Source organism: Mytilus trossulus, unplaced genomic scaffold, assembly GCF_036588685.1.
Source record: "Mytilus trossulus isolate FHL-02 unplaced genomic scaffold, PNRI_Mtr1.1.1.hap1 h1tg000210l__unscaffolded, whole genome shotgun sequence".
NCBI classification, from domain to species: domain Eukaryota; kingdom Metazoa; phylum Mollusca; class Bivalvia; order Mytilida; family Mytilidae; genus Mytilus; species Mytilus trossulus.
The window spans coordinates 2,234,876-2,251,309 of NW_026963310.1; the positions used below are offsets into that span (position 1 = coordinate 2,234,876).

Here is a 16,434-nt window from a genome sequence, read left to right on the forward strand (position 1 = left end):
TAAAAGAAAGACTACAACCCGAATTACAACGACGGGACCAAGTTCCTGCATAATATCTGTAACAGAACTGAAAATTGTTTTTGATGGCTAAGACTCCAGATCTATTGTTTTGATTCATTTCAATCACATTTTAAAAAGTCATTTCTGAAAGACATTTTCGCACTAAAGAAATTATTAAATTGGGCTGATGCGTTTGTTTTGTGGTTTAAACGTTCTTATCATGTGTTGCCTTACTGCTTTTTAATTCATAAAAGTGAAAAATATAGTCCTGTATTGATAATCTTATTATATTAATATTGCCTTCAACTGACCGGATATTTAAATGTATTACACATGTATGTTTATTTGTGTATTACACTCACATGACCTATAACCTAGAGTGACCAACGGTCAGATAAAGGTAAGACATGTAAAACTGGTTATATTTCTTTTTGGTGTCTATCATCACTTACACTGCAAATATTGCGGACGCCTGACGCGTCTAGACGCGTTCCAATTTTAAACACAATATGTTCAGTTATTAACATTCGTGTTCCACATTGAACGCCAGCGTTAAAAAATATAACACATTGTGTTCAGTCTTTGAACGCACATGTTCAAGACAAGTGTTCTAAATTGAACACTAGAAATGTTCTAATATTGTAATGGGGAGTGAAAAAATATTTCATCGCTTCAGAGTCAAACAGACGATGAATAAGGGTGATTCGCACTATAATTTGACGATGAATGTAGTTTAGCTGTATCAACATAAGCAAATTATAGTTTGGTAAAAAAAAAATGAAAGAGCGTATTTATATAAGCGTGCAAATGATTGATTTTTAGTATAAATCTTCTTTCTAAAGGACTTAAGTTCTTTGGGTATATTTTTTTACAATGTAAATGTGTAAATGCTCATGAAAACGTTGCTATTGTAAAAGTGTTCTGGCTTCGAACATGATGCGTTCAAATTTACCATTTCCCCCCGAACGCCATGTGTTCCAAACATGCCCGCGTACATAACAGCGCGTGACGTATTAATGTACCGGAAGTTTGGTTTTTGATCGTGATTGAAGAAGCTTCACTGAAGAAAATTACAGCAAAACTTGATTTAAAAGGTATATTTAATTTATATCTACATTTATCACACATTTTTTTTAGTATTAAATCAACAAATTTCTACTTTGACAGGACACACTGAAGTATAAATGGAAGTAGAACATTTTGTGTCAACACATAACGGTGCATGCTGTTATGCCATAATTCGATTTAAAAAGTAGGAGGTTCGTTGAGAGAATATATTTAGATGATCATGTTATAAAAAAAAAATAACCAATGTAAATTTATACGTAAATGTTTAATGATATCGTTGCTATTGTAAATGTGTTCTAGTCTCGAACATGAAACGTTCCAGCTAATCGGTTTCTCTGAACGCCATGTGTTCCAATGTCAAGACAGAAGTTTGTAAAAAGGCATACTGCAACACTAATTTTAAATTTCTTATGTATATGTTATATTAATAGCTTTCTCATTCTTAAATACTTAAATCTTAGTAATTCATTTTAGCAAATGTCTACCGTTCATACATGTATTGTTATGTATTCTTATGTTACTTTTATAGGGTACAAACACAACTACATGCAGTACTGAGGGGTAATTGTTCGTGCATACCTCGCCGAGAATGAAGAGAAAATTTCGCAGTTCAAGAGATGACTACTTATCCTGCACCATAAAAGTACTTTATGTAAGTTTAAGAATTTTAGGAGTGCCCATTGACTTCTTACAAGTTTTGTTATTGCAGATTTATCAATAAAATGTGCACCATTCACTGGTGTACATTAATCAGAAAACTATTTGAGCTAAATTCGATATAATAACATCAATTTAAATTGGAATTACCGTATACAGATCATAAGTGAAATTACTACATATCTTTAAAAAAAAAAAGAGGCAAAAGGTAGTTAGTTTCTAGAAATGTGAGCAGTTAGTTTAGTGACAAGTCTAACGACAAAGTTTTGCCTAAAACACCTATGAGCATTTGCTGGACACTTCCTACCATCTTTTTTTAAAAGCTATAGAACACGAGAGCCCATATACTTGAAAATGCATGTATACCACTCTTTAAAAAATGTATCTTATCTAATAATGCTGACAAGTATAATGGAATTACAAAAACGAAATAAGAGTTTAATTCGAATTCTTAAGGAATATCGACATGATCCATAATTTGTTTACTCATACCAGAGACATATAATACAATTGTATTATATGTCTCTGCTCATACACTTTATATTTTATATTTTAGAACTCACAGTTGATGGATAACAAGGTTAAAGAGTAGTTATAACCCAAGGAGACGAATGTTCTAAAAAATGGAAGCTCAAAAGACGAATGTTCTAAAAAATGGAAGCTCAAAATCAGTAGTAGACGACTCAAATCATGTTAAAAAGTACCTAAGGTAGCAGTGTTACATGAACACCGACTCGACTAGTAGCAGCATATACACAGGGTATTTTATGTTTGATATTGACTATCTGAGTGCTATGAAAGCTGTGGATCATCGAAAATATTTGTGATAAACGAGTCATTGACATAAGTATTTTGTAATTCAGGACAATGCTTGACTTGAGAAGTTGCAAACGATGAGTTAAACTGTGTTCATAAGTCACTAGACTTTGTTGTTACATAACAATTTTAAATATGACGAACATTTTGTTTATGGTTAAATATTTGGACACATTAATTTTTGCAAATTACAAATGTTATATTTTTAACTTGTCTAAATTGTCATTTTAAAGTTGCTTCAATATTTCACATTGTATTGTACTTTTTTTTTAATTTTGCCTCTTTTAATCAATTAAAGATGTTTTTAATCATTTAAATTATTTGTTTTACAAGACCACAATAATGTTTCAAAGAATAGAACACTTTTTTCTGGAACATGTAAAATTGTGTTCCACTAATATACACTATGTGTTCTGGATATTAACACATACTTCTGGAACACAGTCCGAGCGTTCCAGAAGTGTTACAAGGCTTGGAACGCGTAACGGCATACAATTTTGCTCACAAGTTCATGTTCCAGATTCAAACTCTAGGCGTTCAAGGAGTACACACTATCCGATCAAGAATAACACACATAGCGTTCGAAGGATGCACACATGATGTTAAAAACTGGAACACCAAAGTTAATATTTAGAACACTGATACGCGTTCCAGATTCAAACACTCGGCGTTCAAGGAGTACACACTATCCGTTCAAGAATAACACACATAGCGTTCGAAAGATGCACACATACTGTTAAAAACTGGAACACCAATGTTAATATTTAGAACACTGTTACGCGTTCCAGAAGTGTTACAAAAGGGTGTTCAAAAAGTGTTCAGATTCTTAACACTTTTATTTACAGTGTACTGTAGGACTTATTTTACTGTACAAAAAAATTAAAGTAAATTTAATTATAATCAGTTGATTTAAGGGATAAACACATAAACACGCTCGCCTGGAAATGCGTCCTACGAAAAAGGGGGGTGTTCGCTATGGTGTGTACATTTATTCAGTTATGTCACCTTCGCGTTGTTAATACGAACACAAGAGTGTCTAAATAATGCGTAAATAAAACAAAAACCGGTGTGGAATGAGAAACTTCACTACTCAGTGTAATAATGAATTATGATAATTATGTAAATCAAGATTTTAAATCTACAGGATATAATCATATTATATGATGACAGTTTTGTTTATTAGTTACTTTATTGAATGCCATTTGGAAGATTCGGCTATCAACCAAATGTATAGACGATGTCTTTACTATATTAACATAAGAACAAGAAAATGTGATATGGTCTTTAGGTATATTATCCTTTCACATGAATATGCCTAAAATATTTGTCACTTGACGTTAAGCATTCAATCTAATATGACCGGACTATTTGCACTTTGCAATGAAATTAGTTTTTAAACAACATTTTAATTATTTAATTGTTTTAATTTATATCTAGGTTTTGTATTTATTTTATTATTCTAGACTTTGTCGTAAATTTACACGGATTATATGTGTCATAATCTTGGACAAAGGTCTTAAATGCATTTACTCTATTTATTTCATTATTCATTCTCTGTGACAGTTTGGACTATAATTTACAAATACGTGTCGGACACTAATTACTCTTTGAATCTATTGTTATTTCCAATTTGTCATCTGTTATAGATATAGGAAGATGTGGTGTGAGTGCCAATGAGACAACTCTCCATCCAAATAACAATTTAAAAATTAAACCATTATAGGTTAAAGTACGGCCTTCAACACGGAGCCTTGGCTCACACCGAACAACAAGCTATAAAGGGCCCCAAAATTACTAATGTAAAACCATTCAAACGGGAAAACCAACGGTCTAATCTATATAAAAAAAAACGAGAAACGAGAAACACGTATATATTACATAAACAAACGACAACTACTGTACATCAGATTCCTGACTTAGGACAGGTGCAAACATTTGCAGCGGGATTAAACGTTTTAATGGATCCAAACCTTCTCCCTTTTTCTGAAACAATAGCATAACATCACAACAGAGAAAAACATATGATAAAATATCAATTGGCAGACTTAACTCAATCAAAAAACGTATGATTACACAATGAACGAATAAATTTGATCTGCGATATCTGAATACAAATGCACAGTTAATTAAATATTAGAGACAAACATTCATGACCAAAAGGCTAACAAACAAATTCAAACACACTGAGAAATATTTAACCAATCAATGTTCACTTTAGAAAAAAAAACGTTTTTTTATAATCTTGAAGTTTATACAAATGTTGTAAGAATAAGGGAAAAATTGAAGATATTACAAATAATCAAAGCTGGTGTACAGACAAGATCCATATAAATAAAAAATGACAAAAAAGCATTATAAACAGTATCAACAGGTCGAATTAACAAGAAAATACGATTTGAGAGTACTCGCAGTTACTGACAGCTAGTTAAAAGCCAAAACCAATTAATAGTAAAAAATCATGCATCAGAGACTAAAATCGACTAAAACACATCACAGGGATTTAGTATTTTAACGTCATTAATAGTCAAAGAAGACATGACTTGTGCAATGCCAAAAATAAATGTATCGACAGGTAGTAGTATAGTGAAGAGCGACTTCTATAGAAATAAAAGTTAACGTGGCTGTGTCCCCTATACATCTCGCCTCAAAAGATAATGAAATTTAGTTATGTTTTAATTTGCTAATGACAAAATCAATATTAGTGCCAATGTGAACTATATTCAGAGATCTAATTACAATATTGGTACGATAACCCTTACTTATAAGTTTGTTTAAAGGTTCGATGAGTTTACAAGGATCACAGAGTGATTTCCTCGCTTTAAGTACGATATTACCATAAAATTTAGGATGTGAAATACCATTTTTAATAAGCTTTCTACAGGTATAGCCAAATTTACTAATCAAATCTTTGTATCTATGAAAGAATTTAGTAAAAGTTTTAAGTAATTTATGGTATCGAAATCCCTGACACAACAATTTACCAGTGATGCATTGATTACGTTCGTTAAAATCTATGACATCAGAACACACACGGGCAAACCGAACGAGTTGCGATATATAAACACCGTATGATGGAGCCAAAGGCACATCGCCGTCTAAAAAAGGAAAATTAACAATAAGAAATGAAAAATCGTCTCTTTTGTCGTAAATTTTAGTGTGAAGTTTCCCGTTTGAAATTGAAATGTCTAAATCTAGAAAAGGACAACTGCTGCGGTTTATGTTAGATTTAGTTAAAGTAAGTTCGTTTGGGTAAATTTCTGAAGTATATTTAGAGAACTCTTGATTATTCAACGAAAAAATATCATCCAGATAACGGTAGGTATTTTTGAATGTATCAACCAAATGTAACAATGATGGGTCTTTACTGAGTTTGGTCATAAACTGAGATTCATAGCAATATAGAAATAAATCTGCTATTAAAGGGGCACAGTTGGTGCCCATAGGAATACCTACTACCTGACGATACACTTTATCGATGAAACGTACATAAATGTTATCAAGCAGAAAGTTTAAAGCTTCAATCATATCCTCACATTTCCAGTAAGTGTATCTAGCATACTTTCCTTTTTCGTTACAGAAAAAGGGCTTAAACGAGTTACAGCAAATAAAATTACAATGAGATTTTTCGAAAGACCATTTTATCAAATACAAAAACTTTTTTCTTTATAAGATTGTGTGGAAGTGTAGTGTACAGAGTAGAAAAATCATAACTGTCAACAGAATTGTAAGGACCATTGAAAGCATGTATTTTATCTAAAACCTCTAAAGAATTTTTAACACTCCAAAAATAATTAATACCATTATTTTCATAAGCTTTATTACAAAAGTTAATAACCAGTTCTTTGATAGTAGTAAGGGAGGTGGTTAGAAGCACTGATAGATTAGTAGTAGAACACTTACTCGAAGCGGAGATGAAACGGAATTTAAATGTTTTTTTGTGTAATTTCGGTAACCAGTACATGGTAGGGACTTTCAAATGCTCGGAAGATGCTTTAAGTTGGGCAGTGGCATTGGTATGCTTGTTAACGATTCGACTCTCTGTGGTGCGCACTGACCTGAATGTAGAGGAATTGATAATTTCGTTTTGAAGAACTTTCGTGTAGTATGTGCGTCACACCACCACTACATTATTTGCTGCCTTGTCTGCCGGTACGAACACAAACAGCTCTGCGAGTACCTTGAGTTTGTTTTTTATTCTAGAAATGGGTATATCATGGTTCCTATTATTAATTTCAGAATTGTTTTCTAAATGAGATATTCGAATATCAACAGTATTCATAATTTTATTCAAATAACTGTCTAAAGATTTTTTATCGGATTTTTCACATTTGCACCAATTTTTACAATAGGTAATCTGCTTAATCCTTTAATTGCTTGTGCTTATTTATATTGTTATTGTGTGTATGTTACATTACATTTAGTTTGGAGTTTGTTGTTCGGTCTTGCCGGACTGCTAAAATAAAAGTTTAAGGAGCGAATCTTCCTTCTTGATTTACATATAGTCGAATAGCCATTTCACCCGGCTATATCAACATCATCAGTTAGGTTGGTATATGTAAATTGTATCATTAATTTTGAAACTCATGCATATAATTAATCAAAAGTGCATAATATTTAGATTATCCTATAACTTGTTCCTATATTTCTTTGTATAACAAAATTTTTTACTTGTTTGGCTTTATAAATATGTTTATATGAACGGCACTGTTGAGTCTTATGTAGACGAAACGCACGTCTGGCGTACTAAATTATAATATATGTACCTTTGATAACTACATGTATATGTATGATACTTAATATTCAATTATCAAAGTGAACATGCATGAGATAATGACGAGTCCGGCAAGTTACACTCTTTTATTCACGTACACTACAACAAATTGTCTCCATTCGCTCGCAGTCTCAATCCGTGAGCTGTATCCAGAAGTTTAGCAATGGTCGTATTTAAATAAAATATCGCACATGCTCTATGGTGCGATATTTTTACAAGATAGAACGTATGTTTTCTTATCATATACTTAGACTAAATAACATATCAATTTTACCGTATGATAATAGCATTAAATTGACGTAAATTTCATATTTTTCCAATTGGTGCTTAGCGGGCTGATATGAAAAGTTTATTACATGCTTCGATTATTATCACATGCCTTTCCGTAACGTTATCACATGGCATTCCGGTGATACTCGGCCAATTCCGGAAAATCGTGTAAAATAATGAAAATAATTAAAATAATTAAAAACAAACAAATTATTAAATAAATGCATTTTTAATTTTTTTAAGAAACATAACTTAGAAAGTTTCTTTTAAAAAATTGACTTTCCCAAACAATGTTCATAATTATGTATAGTGTTGAATTAATTTTTTTTTGTCGATTCGTTTATAATAAAACGATGTTTTTTTTCTCTCTCTGTTGAGGCATATGATAGAAAATGTTCATATTGAATGTATCAAATTTTTGGTCCGACGTCCGTGAACGGTTTTACTCTTTAAACTTCGGAAACCACGTAAAAGGATCAATATATAATCGGTTATTTTTCTTTACTGTTAAAGCATATGATAAAAAGATCATAACATGTCACTTTTTCATATCGCATGTATTATCAGCCCTCGGCCATGCGGCTCTTGGGCTGATATTAAACCTAGGGCTGATAATACATGCGATATGGAAAATGCCATGTAATAATCTGATAATATAACACGGGATCAATGTTCAATTTTTATAAAAAGGGAGGTTTTTCCACAAGTTTAGGTTTGAGCGTTTTTGGTGAGGATAATTATGTCAAATCCAGAAAGCGCGTCGGACGCATCTTAATTTATAAATTATAGATGTTAAAGGTTCGCATTTTATTGTAACATTTATTTGTTAGTTAAAGTTTACAAAAGCTTATCATTTTCTGTTTTTTTAAGTAAAAGAAACAAGGCTAATTAAACCTATACAGGGGTTGACACAGGATCCGAAGAGAACAAAGTTGATTTTGTCCTGGATGGTGAAAATATTGGCGAGCCTAACGAGGCAACTTTTTTTAAGGAAGAAGATTTTTAAAACTACAAAAATCAAATACTGCCAGCTGGTCAGGTAAGAAAAATAAGTACGATAAGTCCATGTTTGTTATGGAAATTGTAAAGGGGGCCCTTATATTTGTTTCATAAAAAAAAATTGATCTTATCCATATCAATATGCAAATCTATTTCAAAATTCATTATTAACTGACAACGGATATCAAAACTGCATTACAAATGTTACGCTACGTCTCTACCTTAAACCGTTGCTGATATATTTATTTAAACCATTATAATCTCAAAGTTAAAGAACTCCATTAAAACATATAACCGTAATTTACATTTTGATTAAACACAAAATGGACCACCAAGAAATAGGAATCAAGTGGGTAACATCAGATGAATATAATCGAGTAATGGCGATATTACCCCCCCTCCACCCCCCACCCCACCCCCGCGGAAATGTATCATGGAGGTGATACCAAACAATTGTTGTATTTATTTTTTAAATAAAAAAGCGAGCAAAGGCACGCTATGTAAAGTTAAATAATTCCATTAAAACATCTAACTGTAGTTTATATTTTAATTAGCCAGAAAATGGACCGCCAAGAATATGGTATCAAGAGGGTAACAACAGAAGATTATGACCGAGTAATGGCGATATTACCCCCCGCGGAGATATATAATGGCGGTGATTACCTACCTGACTATTTCCACATGTTGCTTGAAATGCCTAGATGTATGCTGCTGTCGACGGAGAAAAATTTGTAAGGTTTCCCAGAGAAATTATTGTTAGTTGTTTAGGAAAAATATTTAGGAAAGACATATACCATACAGAGGGGTATTTTCGAGGGGTGTAAGTTTTCGCTTATTTTCGCGGATAGAACAAAATCGCCAAAATAAATTCTGCCAATTTAAAAGTGCAAATTCAAAGGTATTGATAAAAAAAACTAATCCGCAAAAATAATAACTGCCAAAATAGTTCGTATACCTTATTCAATGAAAATCGCGAGATTTTACACCCGCGCAAATAACCCGCTATACGCTAATACGTAAATTGAAGACATCATTGAAAACAATTAGGAAAAAAATACCCGCAAAACACCGAAAATCCCGAACCCGGAGGCTTGCGTCAGCTTGCCCCTAAACCAAATGTATGTACTAGTTCAATGATAATGGACGTCATACTAAACTCAGAAACATGTTAAACAAAATAGAATTAAAAATCATACAAGACTAACCAAGGTCAGACTTGGGAGTAGCACAAAATGCGGCGGAGTTAGAGATGTTTTTTTTTTATATAGATCTCAACCCTTCCCTTATATCTCTAGCCAATGTAAAATCAATAAAAATATCAATGAACGAAATATGATACGTTGAAATGGAAACAATCAGGGGAAAAGCAAGTTCCCTAAAACACCACAGCGTATTGTGGATAATTGTTTCAGAAAACATTTTGAACCCCGCACATTCTGTATTTCCCAAGTCAGGAGTTTGTTTTTCATACTGGTTATCCTTAAAGTTTGTTCCTGTATATCATATTTTTTTGTCGTTCATTTTTTTGTACATAAATCAAGCCGATACTTTTCTCGTTCGAATTGCTGCACTGAGGCTGTAGGATTAAATCCCACACGAGGTAGGTGCACTCGACTATTTTATTTTTTCAGTTTTCCTACCAAAGGTTGGTGCATGGTTCTCTGCGGCCCTTCCGGCTTCATCCACAGAAACTGACCACCACGAACTAGCACAATAGATTTGTAAATGGCCTTCTTTCTTATGTTGTACTGTTATACCACTGTCCCAGGTTAGGGGGGGGTCCCGCTAACATGTTTAACCCCGCCACATTATTTGTGTATGTGCCTGTCCCAAGTCAGGAGCCTGTAATTCAGTGGTTGTGGTTTGTTTATGTGTTACATATTTGTTTTTCGTTCATTTTTTTACATAAATAAGGCCGTTAGTTTTCTCGTTTGAATTTGTTTTACATTGTCTTATCGGGGCTTTTTATAGTTGACTATGCGGTAAGGGCTTTGCTCATTGTTGAAGGCCGTACGGTGATCTATAGTTGTTAATGTTTGTGTCATTTTGGTCTTTTGTGGATAGTTGTCTCATTGGCAATCATACCACATCTTTTTTATATTTCAAACCAGTCAATTATAAATTAATGTCTTACATTTGTCATTTAGGGCACATGTATAGCTTAATATGCGGTATAGGATTGTTTCCAATAGGATTCGGGTGATATTTACCGCACGAAACGTCTCGAACAAGATATTAATATCAATAATTATCATAAGATTTATTTAATAAATTTAATTTTCCAGGTTGGATTCAGTTTTATGAGCATAGTGGACGATGGTAAGACTATAGTAACAAGAGGCGGGAGAATTTCAAAAGAATATTCTGGTAAAGGACTTGTTGGGACAATGTCAAAATGGTTGGACGAAGGAGGGCCACTTTACAGGCAGGGATTATTGAACAGAGTTGCTATAGGAAACAAAGAAAATACTCCATTACTTGAGCACGCTCGAAAAGGACTCTGCAAAGAAATTCTTCAACAGGTTTATACACTAATTTTCTATTTGAAATATAAAAACCGACGTTTCCATTAAGTCCACCGGTTGTGTGTTACCCGTATATAGTTGGTTCTTTTCGCGGGGTGTAAATGTTCGCTTATTTTCGCGGTTAGAACATAATCAGCAAAATAAATTACGCCAATTAAAAAGTGCATATGAAAAGGTATCGATATAGTTTTTAAATCCGCCAAAGAATAACCGTCAAAATATTTCGTATGCCTCATTCAAATAAAATCACGAAAATAACTCGCTGTAGGATATTTTGTTCTGGTTCCATCACGAGGTCGTTTTTCACGGTGGCATAAGTCAGCTGATTTTAAAAGTTCAATAATCAAGGTTAAGCATGTAAATATGTCACGATTAGATAATGAACCCTTTACTGTACAAATGGTGCAGTTTATAAATCTTAAACACAATTCTAAATTCATCTTTTTTTTACACATTTGGATCTAAACAAGTCTCAGTTGTTTAGAACTGTCTAGTTTGACAATTTTTTAAAACGAACAAAGGAAAAAAGTTTAATTTGTGATGGATTCCGATATAGTATTGAAAGACGTGCTTTAGGTTATAAATCCCAGGCTAGAACAGATTTTTAACATTTGATTTATCCTTTTTGACTTTTAGTGCTGTATTTTAACTGAAAAGTTTTATATTGTTTTATGTTGTGCTGTCTTGAGTCTATATTTTTTTTTTTAATTTATTACATGTATATATTATTTATATACTAAAAAGGGTTAAAAATATTTCGCTAATATGGGCTTTGAAAATTTTAATTTTCGCTCAAATGGGTTCTACTTTGGCGCTCAAACATCCTAATTTTTTTTCGCTGAAATGTCTTATCAATGCGCTCAATTGTCCTCCGCCGTTAGTTTTATAGCCCTTTATAGCTTGCTGTTCGGAGTAAGCCATTTGAAGCGTGGATGACAGTACCTTGACCTATAATGATTTACTTTTAAATAAATTGTGACTAAGGTACAAGTATATAATAAAACAGTCGTGTTCGATGCAATTGTTTTGAGGGGTAAGATACTTTGAAATACCACATTTAGACACAATAATGGCTGCATGTTTTGTTATAATTGTTTAGATAAATAAGTCCATGTTTTTCTATGGGATACTCATCATTAACAACAAAAATATCAGAACAGCATATTGCACGATATTAAGAAAGCACATGATCACGGTAATTATATATAGGAAAATGTGGTGTGAGTGCCAATGAGACAACTCTCCATCCAAATAACAATTTAAAAAGTAAACCATTATTGGTTTAAGTACGGCCTTCAACACGGAGCCTTGGCTCACACCGAACAACAAGCTATAAAGGGCCCCAAAATTACTAGTGTAAAACCATTCAAACGGGAAAACCAACGGTCTAATCTATATTTATAAACAAAACGAGAAACGAGAAATACGTATATATTACATAAACAAACGACAACTACTGTACATCAGAATGAACTTTTTTTATATCAGGTTAACAAAAGCAAACAAAAACCATAAAATACAAATATTTTTACATTTCATACATGTCATATTTCATTTATTAATCAATTTCTATTTTGCAGGACTTTCGTTATTATGACATTCGGAAATTGAATCTGGAAGACGAATTTAAGAAGCAAAGGAAATCAAACCAGGTTGTAAATCATGCACGATTTATCAAAAAAGAAGAGTTTGGTCAAATACTAGAATCACGTAACCTTAGCCGATATTTTTTCCCAGAAGGCCGTGCTGTTGTTGACGACGTACCATACAAAGTTTTGCGATCAAATGCTCCACTGATATTTACAGAGCGCACAAAAGTGGTAGTAAGTCATGCTAACAATTCAAAAGGTGCCATTTTATCAATTAGTAACTTTTTCAAGGCTCCAGTTGGAATGATTGTAAATATGAATATATATGGCTGTGTGTCCGAAAATATCAAATCTCACGTAATCTTACATGTTGAAAAACTGCTCCCCTGTTTAAAAAGCGATTATATATTATTCCGCTGTATATCAAAACCAGATACAAATTGGGAAGATTTGGACAATGTGATGACTGAATTAGGTTTTAAAACCACACATTTTTATGGAACAGGTTTAGTTTGTGTGGAATGGAATTTAAATTCAAGCAAATTGTAAATATAAATGCCATCATGATTTCATAACGCTTTTAAAACTTTTGTCTCAATATACTGCCGGTTGCACAGTGATATCTAAGAATTGAAATGTTAGGGTATGTTTTCATATGTAAATCACCAATAAGAATCGAAACGTGCATTTTTGAAAAAATTAATTTTAAAAAATCGAGCCATAATTGTATGAATATTTAAGAAGATGAAGACCATGTTATTTTGTCGTGTCCTAATTGTATGATTATTTAAGAAGATGAAGCCTATGTTATTTTATCGTGTCCTTTATATATAAATGACTATTTTAGAAACAAATATTTGATGAAGCACCACATTTTAAAAGTGATTTTATGTCTTTTGATGACAAACAGAAATTAGTGTGTTTATTTGATAATAAATAAATATGGTAATAATAGCTGTGCCAAAGCCCTGTAACTTTATTTCAAATAGACATAGACATGTTTTATACTGTAAATAAGGTTCTTATTATTATGTTTTATAATAGATGAATTCTTTATATAATGTTTTTACTGTAATAGTCTCTTATAATTATGTACAGAATGTCCCTCTTTTTATATCTATATATTTTTACATTTAACGTAAAGTTGTATTATATATTATTGAGAGATGAGACTTAAATAAAATATTGAATTGAATTGAATTATGAATGACGAAAAATGTTTATTCCAAACAACAGTCATAAAGATTTTAACTGTTGGTGGGGTTCGTGTTGTTTATTCTTTAGTTTTCTATGTTGTGTCATGTGTACTTTTGTTTTTCTGTTTGTCTTTTTCATTTTAAGCCATGGCGTTGTCAGTTTGTTTTAGATTTATGAGTTTGACTGTCCCTTTGATATCTTTCGTCCCTCTTTTATAAGGTTATCTTCATCTCCATCTCTTTTTTGCTTCCACGGAAAGTCGTGAGAGGTAATATATAGGACTTTGTGCTTTCTGGTGGCGGCAACAATTATTAAGATATCTGTTCAAGACAGTTTGATAAGATCTAGTTGTAATATAATATATCAATGATTTTTCTAAAATATTGCATTACTATTAACAGTACATATCAGTCTTACAACTACTTCTATAGGCTCTTTACCCTAGGTCATGGTCCAGTGATTTTGTAAAACATAGCAATTTTTATTGTAAACTTTCTGATGACTGTAAACCAACTAATTTTCGCGGATACTTTATTTCGTGTTTAGCCCTATCTCGTCCAATTCGAACAGTTTCTGTGTTTACAGGTTATTTACTTAAGGAATGACTAATATTTGTTCTGTCTATGAAGAAATAACATAAAAAATTAAGTGCACACTGAATAACGCGCGTAGCGAGTTATTTAACAGTGTGCACCACATTTTTTATGTTATTTCGAATAGACAGAAACAATATATTACAGTCCTTTCTTATAATTTAATTATAAATTTCATTTTAAACCGTAGAAAACAATGAAAAAACGTTGTTGACGTCACGGTCACTTGACTACATTCTGTCTATGGGCTGATAACAAAGTAAAGTCAGCCAATCGGAAGACGCGTTACATCCAAAATTAAATTATTTCCAATTATTAATAAAAAGAAGGAGATGTGGTATGACTGTCAATGTGACGAATATCCACTTTATTTCAAATAAAGTATAAGCAAGCGATATATGAAACCGTACGGCCTTCAACAATGAGATTTAAAACCTACATTATCATCTGAAAGAAAATATCAACTTGTAAGTAATGTCACATTTAATTAGTTTCCACATGGATGTTGGGGTTAAAATTTAAAAAAAAAAGTCACTTATTTTGTCAGCGTGGTAAAACTACAGACCGATGCATATTTTGTCTGTGTGCTAAAAGTAGACTAATGCTTATTTTGTCAGTGTGCTAAAATTAGACTGATGCTTATTTTGGCAATTTCGTAAAACTAGACAAAATTGAATCCATGCTAATGTTGTTAGTGTGATCAAACTATAAACAGATGGGTTTTTTTTGTCAGTTTAGTATAACTGGAAAGATGCGTATTTTCTCAGTGTGGTAAAATTGGAAAGATGCTTATTTTGCCAGTGTGGTCAAACCATAGGCATATGCTTATTTTGCCAGTCTGATACAACTATAAAGATTTTATCAATTTTGTTAGAATTCGACAAGAAACTATCACATGATAACACCTTTTTTAACTACATGTACATAAACAGCTGCGCCATTAACGCATAATACGCCCTTGGTCTTATATGCAAAGAATCAAAAATAATTTCTGAGATATGGCGTGACACGTGAAGAAAAAACACTTTTTTTTACATAAACTCAATAACTCTATAATAAAATTTTGAATCATCACCAAAAGTATACAGATCTGTAGATTAATATAACTATGAAATCTGTAAAGTTTTAAACAATAATCATGAATCGTTTATGAGATATGACGCGACATGTGAAAATCCACCCACCTTTTTTTGCAAAAAACTCAATAATTCTTAAATAAAATTTAGAATCATCACCAAAAAGTATACAGATCTTTGGATTAATATAATTAAGAAGTGTGTAAAGTTTTAAGCAGTAATCAGAAATTGTTTTTGAGATACAGCGCAACATGTGAAAAATACACACCCCTGTTATAGTTATAAAGTCCCGTAACTCAAAAAGTTGAAATCTTATTTTCACCAACAAGTATACAGATCGTTTGACCATCATAAGAAACAACTACATTTTTTATGTAAAATTTCATGAAATTTGGATAAGTGGTTCCAAAGTTACGTTGCGACATATGTTTTAGAAAATTGAAACTCCAGAGATCCGCAGTATACGAAACACAACATAGAAAACTAAGAATTAGCAAATCTAACCCCGCTAAAACAACCGGTGATCTCATGCGGCCGGAAGGTAAAGCAGACCTGCTCCACACATTGTACTCGTCGTGTTGCTCATGTAAATACAAATCCGGTGATTGTATTGATATTTGATATTTTTTTTAGTAGTAAAATTCGGGAAAAATTTAACGGGATTGTGGTAACGGCAATTTGAACAAAATTGAAGGTGTGTGCAAGTTCACAGCTATTGTATGCTAAAAAGGAATGTTTTGGATAAAAATTTGTTAAACATTTCTAGTGAACATCGTCGTGTATTAATCAATTTTTTTGGCATTCCAAACAAGCAAATATATGTGCATATATAGATATAAATAAAAAATCAAATCAAATATAATATTTTATTAA

The 16,434-nt window shown here is 32.2% G+C and overlaps 1 pseudogene; it reads left to right on the forward strand.

The window, feature by feature from the left end:
* The first annotated feature begins 280 nt into the window (after positions 1–280).
* On the forward strand, positions 281–13,895 carry LOC134700977 (histidine N-acetyltransferase-like; annotated as a pseudogene).
* Positions 13,896–16,434: the final 2,539 nt, after the last annotated feature.